Genomic DNA, 14168 nt, shown 5'->3' with positions numbered 1-14168 from the left:
ATGTTAATATTTCACATATTCAAAAAAAGAATACCTGAAACCTAACTGTACTAATAAGTGGATAAGATAATCATACTAAAGGTGGCATGTCTGTGTGTGTGTGTTTGTGTGTGTGTGTGTGTGAGCGGGGAAGAGGAAGGAATTAAGTGACTTTGAAAAATATAAACCAGATAAGCCAGGTGCAGTGGCTCATGTCTATAACACATCCAGCACTTTGGGAGGTTGGGGCAGCAGGACTGCTTAAACTCAGGAGTTTGAGTCCAGCCTGGGTAACATAGTGAGACTCCATGTCTACAAAAAACAGACAATTAGCCAGGCATCATAGTGCATGCCTGTGGTCCCAGTGACTTGGAAGGCTGAGGGAAGAGGATCCTTGAGTCAGGAGGATGGGGCTGCAGTGAGCCACAATTGGTCAACTGCACTCCAGCCTGGGCAACAGGGTGAGACACTTTCAAAAAAGAAAAAGAAAAAGAAAAGAAAAGAATTATTAGTACTCTTACTTGAAGTCTAAAGATAAAAAGAGCTCTACAAAAATATTGTATTCTACCCAGTAATTTCAAAATTTATATGTACTCCAGGATTGAGCAAATATATAAATATATTATGGATAATGACACCCAAGTTTCCTATTGACAGAGAGAGGAGTTTACAAATAAGAAAAGGGAGAAGGTTAGAATAAACTCTGTGGGACGGGGTTGGCATTAGAAGTAGCAATATGAAATTACAGAATAAGATATAAATAGAATAAAACAATAAGTTAAAAAGCCAGGGAATGAAGTTAAGCTGCAGAGTTTTTATCAATTTTCATTTTGCTTGTTTGTTTATGCAAATAATATTAACTTATTATAAGCTTAAAATAATGAGTTATAACACAGTATTTGTAAGACACACAGATAACCTCAAATCAAAAAACATACAACAGATACACAAAAATAAAATGCAAGAAATTAAATCATACCATAAGAGAAAATCACCTTCACTAAAAGGAAGACAGGAAAGAAGGAAAGAAGGAAGAGAAGACAGCAACAACAACAAAACAGCAGGAGTAAGTCCTTACTTATCGATAATAACCTTGAATGGAAATGGACTAAATTCTCCAATCAAAAGACAGAGTGGTCGATAAAAAAAAAAAAGACCCAATGATCTTTTGCCAGAAACACGCTTCACCGATAAAGACAACATACGCTCAGAATAAAGGGGAAAAAAGAGATATTCCATGCCAATGGAAACCAGAAGAGCAGGAGTTGGATTGGCTCTGTGTCCCCACTCAAATTGCATCTCAAATTATAATCCCCACATTTTGGGGGAATGGCCTGGTGGGAGGTGACTGAGTCATGGGGGCGGACTTCCCCTTTGCTGTTTTTGTCATAGAGTTCTCACGAGATCTGGTTGTTCGATAAGTGTCTGGCACTTTCCACCCCCTCTCTCTCCTGCTGCCTTCTGAAGATCCTGCTTCTCCTTTACCTTCTGTCATGATTATAAGTTTCCGCCATGTGGAACTATGAATCAATTAAACTTCTTTTCTTTGTAAATTACCCAGTCTCAGGTAGGTTTTTATAGCGTGTGAAAAAGGACTAATATAGAAAATCAGTACTGAGATAGTGGGGCACTGATATAAAGATACCTGAAAATGTGGAAGCAACATTGGAACTGGGCTGGAACAGTTTGGGTTCAGAAGAAAACAGGAAGATGTGGGAAGTATGAAACTTCCTAGAGACTTTAATGGTTTTGACCAAAATGCTGATACTGATATGGACAATGAAATCCAGGCTGAGGTGGTCTCAGATGGAGATGAGGAAGTTATTGGGAACTGGAATAAAGGTCACTCTTGCTATGCTTTAGAGATGTGTGGAACTCTGAACTTGAAAAAGATAATTTAGGGAATCTGGCAGAAATTTATAAGCAGTAAGTGTCCAAGATGTGACCTCGTTTTTTCTAAAAGTGTACAATCATATGCACAAAGACAGAGATGGAACGTACGTTTAAAAGGGAAACAGAGCATAAAAGTTTGGAAAATTTGCAGCCTAACCAGGTGGTAGAAAAACAAAAACAGAAACAAAACAAAATGTTATCTGAGGAGAAATTCAAGTCAGCTGCAGAAACTTGCATAAGAGAAGTCAAATATTAATAGCCAAGACAATGGGCAAAATGTCTCCAGGGCATGTCAGAGATCTTCATGGGAGCCCCTCCAATCACAGGCCCAGAGGCCCTAGGAGGGAAAAATGGTTCCACGGGCCAGGCCCAGGACCCCACTGCTCCTTGGACATGGTACCCTGCATTCCAGCCACTCCAGCTCCAGCTGTGGCTAAAAGGGGCCAATGCAGAGCTCAGGCCATTGCTTCAGAGAGTGCAAGCCAAGCCTGAAGCCTTGGTGGCTTCTACATGATGCTGGGCCTGCAGGTGTACAGAAGACACAAGTTGAGTTTTGGGAGCCTTTACCTAGATTTCAGAGGATATACGGAAATGCCTGGAGGTCCAGGCAAAAGTGTGCTACAGGGGTACAGCCCTCATGGAGAACCTCTACTAGGGTGATGCAGAGGGGAAATGTGGGGTTGGAGCTCCCACACAGAGTCCCCACTGGGGTACTGCCTCTAGTGGAGCTTTGAGACGAGGGACACCATCCTCCAGACCCCAGAATGGTAGATTCGCCTACAGCTTGCACTGTGCACCTGGAAAAGTCACAGGCAATCAATGCCAGCCTGTGAAAGCAGTCATGGAGGCTGTACCCTGCAGAGCCACAGGAGCAGAGCTGCCCATGGCTTGGGAGCCCACATCTTGCATGACTGAGCACTGGGTATGAGACATGGAGTCAAAGAAGATTATTTTGGAGCTTTAAAATTTAATGACTGCCCTGTTGGGTTTCGAACTTGCATGGGGCCTGTAGCTCCTTTGTTTTGGTCAATTTCTCCCATTTGGAATTAGAGCATTTACCCAATGTCTGTACTCCCACTGTATCTTCAAAGTAACTAATTTGTTTTTGATTTTACAGGCTCGTAAGTGAAAAGGACTCATCTTGTCTCAGTCTCATTGAGCCTCTGAGCTTGTGCTTTTCAGTTAAGGCTGGAATGAGTTAAGACTTTAGGGGACTACTGGGAAGGCATATTGGTTTTGAAAAGTGAAAGGCGTAAGAGATTTGGGAGGGGCTGGGATGGAATTACATGGTTTGGCTCTGTGTCCCCACCCAAATTGCAACTCAAATTGTAATCCTCATCTGTTGGAGGAGTGGCTTGGTGGCAGGTGATTGAATCATGGGGGTGAACTTCCCCGTTGCTGTTCTTGTGATAGAGTTCTCATGAGATCTGGTTGTTTGATAAATGTCTGGTCCTTCCCTCCTTCTCTCTCCTGCCACCTTTTGAAGAAGGTGCTTGCTCTCCATTCGCTGTCATCATTGTAAGTTTCCTGGGGCCTCCCCAGCCATGCAGAACTGTGAGTTAATTAAACCTCTTTTCTTTATAAATTACCCAGTCTCAGGTAGTTCTTTACAGCAGTGTGAAAATGGACTAATACAGTAACTAAGACAAAATTGATTTCAAGACAAAAACTGTAAAAAGAAACAAAGAAGATCACTATATAATGATAAAGCAAGAGGATATAAACAGCAAGAGGATATAACAGTTGTAAATATATATGCACCCAATGCTGGAGCACCCAGATACATAAAGCAAATATTATTAGAGCTAAAGAAAGACATAGGCCTTGTATTAGTTCATGTTCACTCTGCTGATAAAGACATACCCATGACTGAATAATTTATAATGAAAAAGAGGTTTAATGGACTCAGTTCCACATGGTTGGGAAGGCCTCACAATCATAGTGGAAGGTGAAAGGCATGTCTTACATGGCGGCAGGCAAGAAAGAAGGAAAAACTAAGTGGAAGGGGAAACACCTTATAAAAAGACCAGATCTTGTGAGATTTATTCACTACCACGAGAACAGTATGGGGGAAAGTGTCCCCATGATTCAATTATCTCCCACTGGGTCCGTCCCACAACAAGATGAGATTTGGTTGGGGACACAGCCAAACCATATCAGGCCCCAAAACAATAATAGCTGGAGACTTCAATACCCGACTTTCAGCATCAGACAGATTGCCCAGACAGAAAATCAACAAAGAAACATTGGACTTAATCTGTACTATAGATCAAATGGATTGAATAGATATTTATAGAATATTTACCCCAACAGCTGGAGAATATACTTCTTTTCCTCAGCACATAGATCATTCTCAAGGACAGAGTGTATGATGGGTCACAAAACAAGTCTTAAAACATTTAAATAATGGAAATATTATCAAACAGTAGCCCAATGAAGAAATGAAGACGGAAACTGAAAAATTTCTTGAAACAAATGACAATGGAAACATAACATAACAAAACCTATAGGTCACTGTAAAAGCAGGACTAAGAAGGAAGTTTACAGCTATAAGTGGCTACATCAAAAAGGAAAAAAAAAACTTCAAATAACCTAACAATGCATCTTAAAGAGCTAGAAAAGCAAGAACAAATCAAATCTATCTAAAATTAATAGGAAAAAAGATATAATAAAGATCAGAGCAGAAATAAATGAACTGGAAATGAAGAAAACAATGTAAACGATCACTAAAACAAATCATTGGGGTTTTTTTTTTGTTTTTGTTTTGTTTTTTTTTAAAGATAAAACTAACAAATCTTTGGACAGATTAACTTGAAAACAAAAAGTGAGAGAAAACCCAAATAAAACCAAAGATGAAAAAGGAGACATTTCAATCAATACTGCAGAAACTCAAAGGACCATTAGTGGCTATAAGCAACTATATGACAGTAAGTTGGAAAATCTAGAGGAAACGGATAAATTCCTAGACCCATGCAACCTACCAAGAGTGAACCATGAAGAAATCTAAAACCTGAACAGATCAATAACAAGTAATGAGACAGAAGCCATAATAAGTCTCCGAGTAAAGAAAAACCTGGGACTGGATAGGATTGGTATTATAATTCTACCAAACATTTAAAGAAGAAGAATACCAATCCTATTCCAACTATTCCAGAGGAGGAAATGCTTCCAAACTAGTTCCACAAGGCCAGTATTACCCTGACACTAAATCCAGACAAAGACACATAAAAAAAGAAAACTACAGGCAAATATCATTGATAAATAAACACTGTTAAAATGTTCCTACTACTCAACTCCTCTCAAAAGGAATTCCTCTCAAAATATCAATGACATTTTTTAAATAAATAGAAAAAACAATCCTAAACTTTATATGAAGGTGCAAAGACCCAGAATAGCCAAAGCTCTGATGAACAAAAATAACAAAACTGGAGGAGTCATATTACCTGACTCTATATTATACTACGGAGCTATAGTAACCAAAATAGCAGGGTAGTAGCATTAAAAGAGACACAAACATCAGTGGAACAGAATAGAGAACCCAGAGATAAATCCAGGCATCTACAGTAAACCCATTTTTGACAACGGTGCCAAGAACATACACTGGGGAAAGGACAGCCTCTTTAATAAATGGTGCTAGGGGCCGGGCGCGGTGGCTCAAGCCTGTAATCCCAGCACTTTGGGAGGCCGAGGCGGGCGGATCACAAGGTCAGGAGATCGAGACCACAGTGAAACCCCGTCTCTACTAAAAATACAAAAAAAAAAATTAGCCGGGCGCGGTGGCGGGCGCCTGTAGTCCTAGCTACTCAGGAGGCTGAGGCAGGAGAATGGCGTGAACCCAGGAGGCGGAGCTTGCAGTGAGCCGAGATCGCGCCACTGCACTCCAGCCTGGGCAACAGCGTGAGACTCTGTCTCAAAAAAAAAAAATAAAAAATAAATAAATAAATAAATAAATAAATAAATGGTGCTAGGAAAACCGGATATCCATATGCAAAAGAATAAAACTAGACCCCATCTCTCACCATATATAAAAATCAAATCAAAATGGATTAAAGACTTAACTCTAAGACCTCAAACAATGAAATTAGTAAAAGGAAACATTGAGGAAACTCTCCAGGACACTGGATGACTGGGCAAAGATTTCTTGAGTAAGCACAGGCAACCAAATCAAAAAATGGACAAATGGAATCACATCAAGTTAAAAGCTTCTGCACAGCAAAGGAAACAATCAACAAAGTGAAGAGACAATCCACAGAATGGGAAAAAATATTTGCAAACTACCCATCTGACCAGAATATATAAGGAGTTCAAACAACTATAGAAAAAAATTATCTGGTTAAAAAATGGGCAAAAATCTGAATAGATATTTCTCAAAAGAAGACATATAAATGGCAAACGGGTACATGAAAAGGTGCTCAACAACACTGATTATCAAAGAAATGCAAATCAAAACTACAATGAGATATCATCTCACCCCAGTTAAAATGGCTTATATCCAAAAGACAGGCAAAAACCAATGCGGGCAAGAATATGGAGACAAAGGAACCCTCACGCACTATTGGTTAGAATATAAATTAGTACAAAAACTATGGAGAACAGTTTAGAAGTTCCTCACAAAACTAAAAATAGAGATACCATATGATCCAGCAATCTCTTTGTTGGGTATATACCCCAAAGAAAAGAAATCAGTATATCAAAGAGATAGCTGCACTCCCATGTCTACTGCAACACTGTTCACAACAGCCAAAATTTGGAAGCTACGTAAGTGTCCATTAACAGATGAATGGATAAAGAAAATGTGGTACATATACACAATGGAGTACTACTCAGCTATAAAAGAATGAGATCCTAAGATTTGCAACAATCAGATGGAACTGGAGGTCATAATGGTAAGCGAAATAAGCTAGGCACAGAAAGACAAACTTCACATGTTTTCACTTATTTGTGGAAGCTAAATATTAAAAGTATTGAACTCATGCAGATAGAGAATAGAAGGATGGTAATCAGAGGCTGAGGAGGTTGCAGGGGAAGTGGATGATTAATAGGTAAAAAAAAGAGTTACAAAGAATAAATAAGACTTACTATGTGCTAGCACAACAGGATGACTATAGTAAAAAAAAACTTAATTGTACATATAAAAATTACTTAAAGTATAACTTAGATTGTTTATAACTCAAAGGATAAATGCTTGAGGTGATACATGCCCCATTTATCTTGATGTGATTTTTATGCACTGCATGGCTGTATCAAGATATCTCATGTAACCCAAAAATATATACACCTACTATGTACCCACAAAAATTTTTTAAAAAAAGATAAAAAATAAAGACATGCAACGTGCAAGCTATATTAAATGTGGACCAGAAAGAAGACACTAGTGGGACAATGAATAGTATTTGAATTATGTGTAAATTAGATGATAGTATTGAAAGAATGTAGCTTTGTTATCTGAGATATTAATATTTAATGAATCTGAGTAAAAAGTATACAGAATACTTTGCATAATTTATGCAACTTTTTTGTAAACCTCAAATTTCCAAATAAAAAGTTATCCCCAGTTATTCTATTTCCTCTACCAGTGCCCAACATTCACATACTTTCATTTTTCCTGACAACTTTTTTTCCTTTTCCTTCGACGTTTTTCTCACTTATCCATAGGAGGATTGAAGAGAAGATATTGTTGTGCAACATGTTAACAAAAGATCATCACTGCTGAGATCATTACACCTCTAAGCAGAAGGCACTCGGACATGATTAGCCCATTACAAAGCACAACTGAGACTTGACCTGAGCCTAGTAAAAGGGTACCCAGAGATGGTGTTAGAGCAGACCTCATCCAGTGACATTTGCTAAACTCAAGTTTACTTCCTAGGAAGTGGTCACTGTTAACTAGGACACAGTAAGGCTATGAAGAAAGGATGCTTGTGTGAAGGGGATAAACAGAGCCTCCCTATATCTCCACTTCCATCTTCCAAAAAGCATTGTTCAGAATTAAAACATACTAATGACTTCCCTGAAATTAGTGTCATTTGCCACAAAACCGGATTCTCCTCCTGCATGTGCTAATAAGTTGAGCAGCACCACTTCCTCCTGGTAACTTAAGCAAAAAACAGAGGCAAAATAAGCTCTTTTCTAAGCCCCTATATCTAAGCAGACACCAAGTCCATGGATACTAACGCTTTAAACTTTCTTTTCTACCCTCTTGTTTGTTCGCAGCTAGTACCAAGTTCAGGGCCAGTCCAGGCAATAAGACCACTGCTTTTGTCTTCCAACTGGCATCCCTCCAGCCAGACCTCTCCAGTCCATTGTTCATGCAGAGGTCAGAGGGTTTCTCCCTAAACACAGATCTGATCATGTTGCTTCCCTGGCCACACCTTTCTGTGTTGCCTGAGCAGTACAGAAGTCAAACCTGAGCATGATACTTGTGCCCCGCCCCAGATCTGGTCTGCTTCCTTCCACTTTTTTTTCTTGGTGGCTGTTGTCTTCACACCGTACATCAGCTGGGCTAAACTCAGTTTAAGTATCACCCCTTCAGAGCAGTGAGCCTTTGCTCACTGCTTCCAGACAGTGGCTGCGTGCCCTCCTTTGACCCCTGTGTACTGTGCAGACTTTTATCACAGTGTCTGATACGGTTTGGCTGTGTCCCCACCCAAATCTCATCTTGAATTGTAGTTCCCATAATCCCCACGTGTGGTGGGAGGGACCTGGTGGGAGGTAACTGAAGCATGTGGGGAGTTTCCCCTATGCTATTCTCGTGATAGTAAGTTCCCACGAGATCTGATGGTTTCATAGGGACTTCCTCCTTCGCTCAGTTCTCATTCTTCTCTTTCCTACTGCCATCTGAAGAAGGACCTGTTTGCTTCCCCTTCTGCCATGATTATAAGTTTCCTGAGGCCTCCCCAGCCCTGCAGAATTGTGAGTCAATTAAACCTCTTTCCTTTATAAACTACCCAGTTGTAGGCAGCTCTTTATAGCAGCATGAGAACAAACCAATATAGTATCTAAACCCTTTAGGGTATCTACTTCTTTATTGATAGATCTATGTTCTCCACTGGTGTAGAGGTCCTTCACCAATTAGGTCCATTTACTGGGACCAGAATTAGAGCTTTATAGGTAGTAGCCTATTTAATTCTTACAACAATTGTATTGTATTATTATTTCCATTTTTTAGACAAGGAAATTGAGGTTATGAGAGATTTACTAACTTTTCCAAGCTCACAGAGCTAGTGACTGGTGGCCAAAAAGCCCAAACATTTTATTACCAATTGCCTTGTGTATTTTTCTGTCTCTAGAGTGTAGTACAGTGCATGTCAAATGACATATGCTTGAAGAATATTTGGTGAATATTTCACATATATTGCCCTATTCAAACAACAGTTATTAGGCGCAGCATTTTTCAATATTTGAATTAAGCAGCAGTTAACATACACAGTACTATGTATTGAGACAGTGACAAATGTAAAAGATAAAGCAATGTTTTGTATTCTCTTTCAAACTCCTGATTTCTCATCTCTAATCAAATTTAATCCATGTAAAGTCACAGTGGGAAGGGGAAAAGGCTATGCTTTATTTGGTCCAAGGCTATTCAAATATTAGTGCTGTATATTTCCCTGGCAAATAGGAAGAAGTGTAGTACAGGGCCAAGAATATAGGTTTTAGAATCAGACAGAACTGGGTTTGAGTTCCATGTATCACCTTAAATTGGTCATGTGACCTCATTTAAAACAGAGAGGCTGGTTAACCACTTTGCAACACAGTTTTAAAGATTAGCATGCACATAGTACACAATCCAGGGTTCCTTCTTTTGCCCCCAATGATGCCAATGGCCAGAGGGCAAATATTGAAAGGAAAGAACCCATTGTTCATAAGGAGAAACTCTCAACATCTCCAAGTATTTGCAGGACCAATTAAAATGGATGCTCTGTCAACTTTAATTATTTTAGGAAAAAGGACACAAGGAGTTATATCCTAACATTTCAAATCTCTTGCTCATATTGGGACAAACGTGCTGTGACATGAGAAGCAACTGGCTGGTCAGAAATCACTGTCAGCGAATTACGACAAGCTAATAAAAATCAAACAAAAGTGCTTGGCCACTCTGTAAGGAGATCTTCCCATTATTCCAAGCAAATCATTTTGCTTGCATATCAGGGGGAAGCAGCATGGTCTAATCCTTCATCATTAATGGCAAGAACATCAGACTGAAAGTCAGGAGTCCTGGCCCTGCCATTTTAAGGGTGACCTTGGACAAGTTTTTAAAGATTTGATATTCATTTATTCAACAAATATTTATTGAGTGTGAGATCCCTGTTCTCATGGAATTTATATTCTAATGGAAGAAGAAAGAGTTCGTATAATAAATAGACAAACATAAGGACAGGCAGGAAGGAGTCAGCAGACACTGGTGAGTGATTTGTGGAGAATTAAGACAGCAATAAAACAGACCATGACTGAGGTGGTTAACTTAGGCTGTACCGTCATTGTAGAAAAGGAAACATTTAAGCGAAAATATGGGGAAGGCAGTACTCCTTTCTGGACTTCTGTATCTTTTTCTGTAAAATATGACTGCTGAACTGGGATGCTTCTGAAAGTCTCTTCTAGTTCTAGGAATCTGTGATTTCATGGCTATTGGGGATATGTGATATGGATGTGTGCACATATATTTTTAACTTCAAATATTATCCTATATTTGGTTAAGTAAATCATGACAGTGAGTCTTGGCTTTGAAGACATTTAAGGTAACAGTAAATTACTTGTAAGGATCTAAATGTAACTTGGCATACTGGACTTTTGTTGCTGTTCTCTGAGCTCTGAGAGGGAAGGGCATATTTTACTAAAAATTTGGAAATACAGTCAAACTGATTTCTGAAAAGAAGGGTTAATATGTCCTTGCACATTTCAAAGTAGGCAAAATACATGCATTTGTAATGAGGTTAGAAATTGTCTCAAACTAATTCTTCTGGTGATCACTTACAACCACAAATTCAGATATATTGAAATTTTAAAAGGTAAAACTAAGCCACATGTTCTTTTTTACATAAAAATGGGAAAAAAGTTTGAGGTGATAAGGTATGGGATTTTTTTAAAGGAAATAACCATATTTTGCCCCATATTTTTCACGCACCAGTTAGCTAGAAAATTACAAAAGCTGAAAAACTCAGATAAGCCATACCACGAGGATTAACACAACACATTCATCCCCTCCCCCCTGCCCCCATGTCCCTCTCTTTTTCCCTCCCACCCCAAGCTGGGGCATATTTCTGGAATGGAAATAAAAGCCTCTCAAACTGTTGAAAAATGAGGGTCTCTGAATTTTTAATTCTGTTAACTAATCATTAGAAAACTAGAAATTACTGTCTCTCTGAGAACCGGTGAGGTAGCAAGAACCAGAGACTGTGTTTAATTTTGCAGGAGCTGGCTGGTTTCCCAGCAACACACTGATTTGTGGGGCCACTACTTTGGGCACCTCGAGGATAATTAAATATCAAGTCTCTCTGAAGTATGCAAAGTCTGCCTAAGAGAGATAGCAGCCACACTGAAGGTACCAGTCCCACATTTTTTGGTAATTGAACATTGCAATATCATTATCTATTCTTATCCTTACGCTGTAAGAACTCGTCTCTATCCTTAATATCACCCAAAGTATCTCTGAGAATGAAGAAGGGGATAGAGAGAAAATGGAAAAAAACGAGAGCGTATACAGTCAACCCTCGGGGATCTTCTAGGTATTTGGGATATGGAGATGAAGAGTGGAGTTTAATGTATGCGAGAGAAATGATGAGGGAAGCACAATATCCTCTATCTCCTCTAGTTCAAGCTTCCATTTTATATACTGAGCAGCCAAACACATAGATGAAGAATCTTCCCCCAAATTATAAAACTAGTGGTAGAGGGAGGATGGACACATACACAAGTATCTGTCCACTAGTGCCGTCATCTTTCTACTACTCTAGTGAAAGGTAACACAATTTTTGAAAAACAATAATTTAAGAGACAATTTAAACTACGGGCATAGTTTTGTAACATACCAGAAGTTGTTGGTGTTTCCATTCTAAACGCAATTTTTCTGCATTCATTCACCCAGTAACGAGAGGTTATTTACAATTATAAGTCATATTCTGCCATCAAAAGCACCTGTCCTTCAAAATAGATTTCCATGAGTAATGCCAGACAGACACTTTTAATTTCTAAAGGAGGAGGGGGACACTCACTGGTTTACTTCTTGGAGAAGACTCTAGATGAGTAGCATCATTAAGCCAGTGTGACTTTCTTATTTGTACTACCAAATATTTAACAAATCCATATCATTACCTACCAAGAACAGGGAAAATGCTCTTACATAAGGGGAAAGCATAGAGGAGAGAAAATAAAAAGAATGAGGAGGATATGAGATGACTTGTATTAGAGTCATTCAGAGACTCTTAGGAGAGATTTCCTAGAGGGCCTGAAAAAGATCGCACCACCACAGAAGAAATATTGGCGAAGTGCAGTTACACGCAGATTTGGCAAATGAGACAAAATAGTTTGCACTCATAACAATAAAGTCAGGTCAGTTTAGAAAAGTGCTTGAGAAAAAAATCTTAATTACAAGCCAAATTTCCTTAAGTTCTGCTTTTGGAAAAAAGTTAAGTTATCAAGGAACTAAAATCTCAAAAAAATTCAGAAATCCTTGAACTCATATAAAAGTTACAACTTGTTTCTTGAGTAATTAGAACATTGAGAAAAGCTTAAAAGAAGAAATAGCAATGATACTTATTTATGAAGAGCTCGGGTTCAAATATCAAAGTGTATGTTCTAGTGTTTCAACATGTCAGATAATATGGACATTTTCCCCTTTTCCCAACTTGTACACTGTTTCCTAGTATCTTTAGAATATTAGGAATCTGACACAACATAAAGCAAGGCTCTAACCAGAGAAATCAGCCTCATTATCCTGACAGGAAGGTGAAACTGACTGAAGTTGAGAACTTGAAAAGTGAAGGTGTGAGGAAAGTACATAACTGTAGTCACGTTCATTTGCTTCAGGACCAGAATCAGAACCTAAAGTTCCACATAGCAAAACTAATGTGACCTATTTTAGGGTTTACCCCAGGGATGCCACATGAACCTTCGTGTTTGCTGAAAACAAGTACATCTCTAACTTTTATGCCCCGTACCTGGAACAGAGCTCACGGCCTATTGCCTTCATGTTCCCAGCCTGCTCTTTAAAAAAAACGGCAAGTGGCTTCCTCAAGTAATACAAGGCAAAATGTTGAGACTGAACATGTTAAGGTAACAGTGCTTCAGAGAGAGTATGATTCTGACATTTATGACTTTTTAACTACAATCCACTTCAGTGATTTGACAAGAGTAGAGAATCTTTGATAGATCTATCTTTTTTGAATCTCAGTTTCTCTAACTCTGAAGAGCAAACAATAGTATTGACCTCTTCATCTCACAGAGGAAATAAGACTATATCTGATAATGATTACAAAGATATTCTGTGATGAGCCCCAAGATATTCTTAAAATCTGAATCATTTTTTAAAAGAAATTTATTGTTCCTTGGATGTGGTAATAACCATATAAATTATAAACCTGCTTTATAATTAGACAGTAGAATAAGTTGGAGTTAGACTTCTAGGAAACTCTTTTGCAATGGGGATTATCTGGGAAGTCCTAGTTGCTAACACTTATTGACATGATGGCCTAACCCTGCTCGCTAAAGCACGTGATTAAGGTTACTGACTCCTGGACCCTATGGCCTCAGGGTGCATCAATTTAGAATTTAAGCCAAACTTCAACAGCCACCATATTTCTTTGATTTAGGAATTAGTATTCTTATTTATTCAATCAATAAGGATTCAAACTCTGAGTATGTGCACAGGATACTTAGGGTCAAAAGATGGTAAATATATCCTCTAGGGCTTCAGTTTTCTTTTTTTTTTTTTTTTTTTTTTTTTTTTTTTTGAGACGGAGTCTCGCTCTGTCGCCCAGGCTGGAGTGCAGTGGCCACATCTCAGCTCACCGCAAGCTCCGCCTCCCGGGTTCACGCCATTCTCCTGCCTCAGCCTCCCGAGTAGCTGGGACTACAGGCGCCCGCCATTTCGCCCGGCTAGTTTTTTGTATTTTTTTTTTTTAGTAGAGATAGGGTTTCACTGGGTTAGCCAGGATGGTCTTGATCTCCTGACCTCATGATCCGCCCCTCTCGGCCTCCCAAAGTGCTGGGATTACAGGCTTGAGCCACCGCGCCCGGCCACGGGCTTCAGTTTTCATGGTGGTGGGAAAACAAAACTTTTAACAGTAATTAATAATGATAAT

At 39.0% G+C, this 14168-nt stretch overlaps 1 protein-coding gene across 3 annotated transcripts in view; it reads right to left on the bottom strand.

Moving 5' to 3' along the window:
* Positions 1–14168, bottom strand: part of NBAS (NBAS subunit of NRZ tethering complex) — a 390542-nt gene that overhangs the window by 36895 nt on the left and 339479 nt on the right. The gene's annotated exons all lie outside the window — the stretch shown is intronic.

Source organism: Macaca fascicularis, chromosome 13 (assembly GCF_037993035.2).
Source record: "Macaca fascicularis isolate 582-1 chromosome 13, T2T-MFA8v1.1".
NCBI classification, from domain to species: domain Eukaryota; kingdom Metazoa; phylum Chordata; class Mammalia; order Primates; family Cercopithecidae; genus Macaca; species Macaca fascicularis.
The sequence above is the reverse complement of the archived record's forward strand: the minus strand, read 5'-3'. Positions and strand labels throughout refer to the sequence as shown.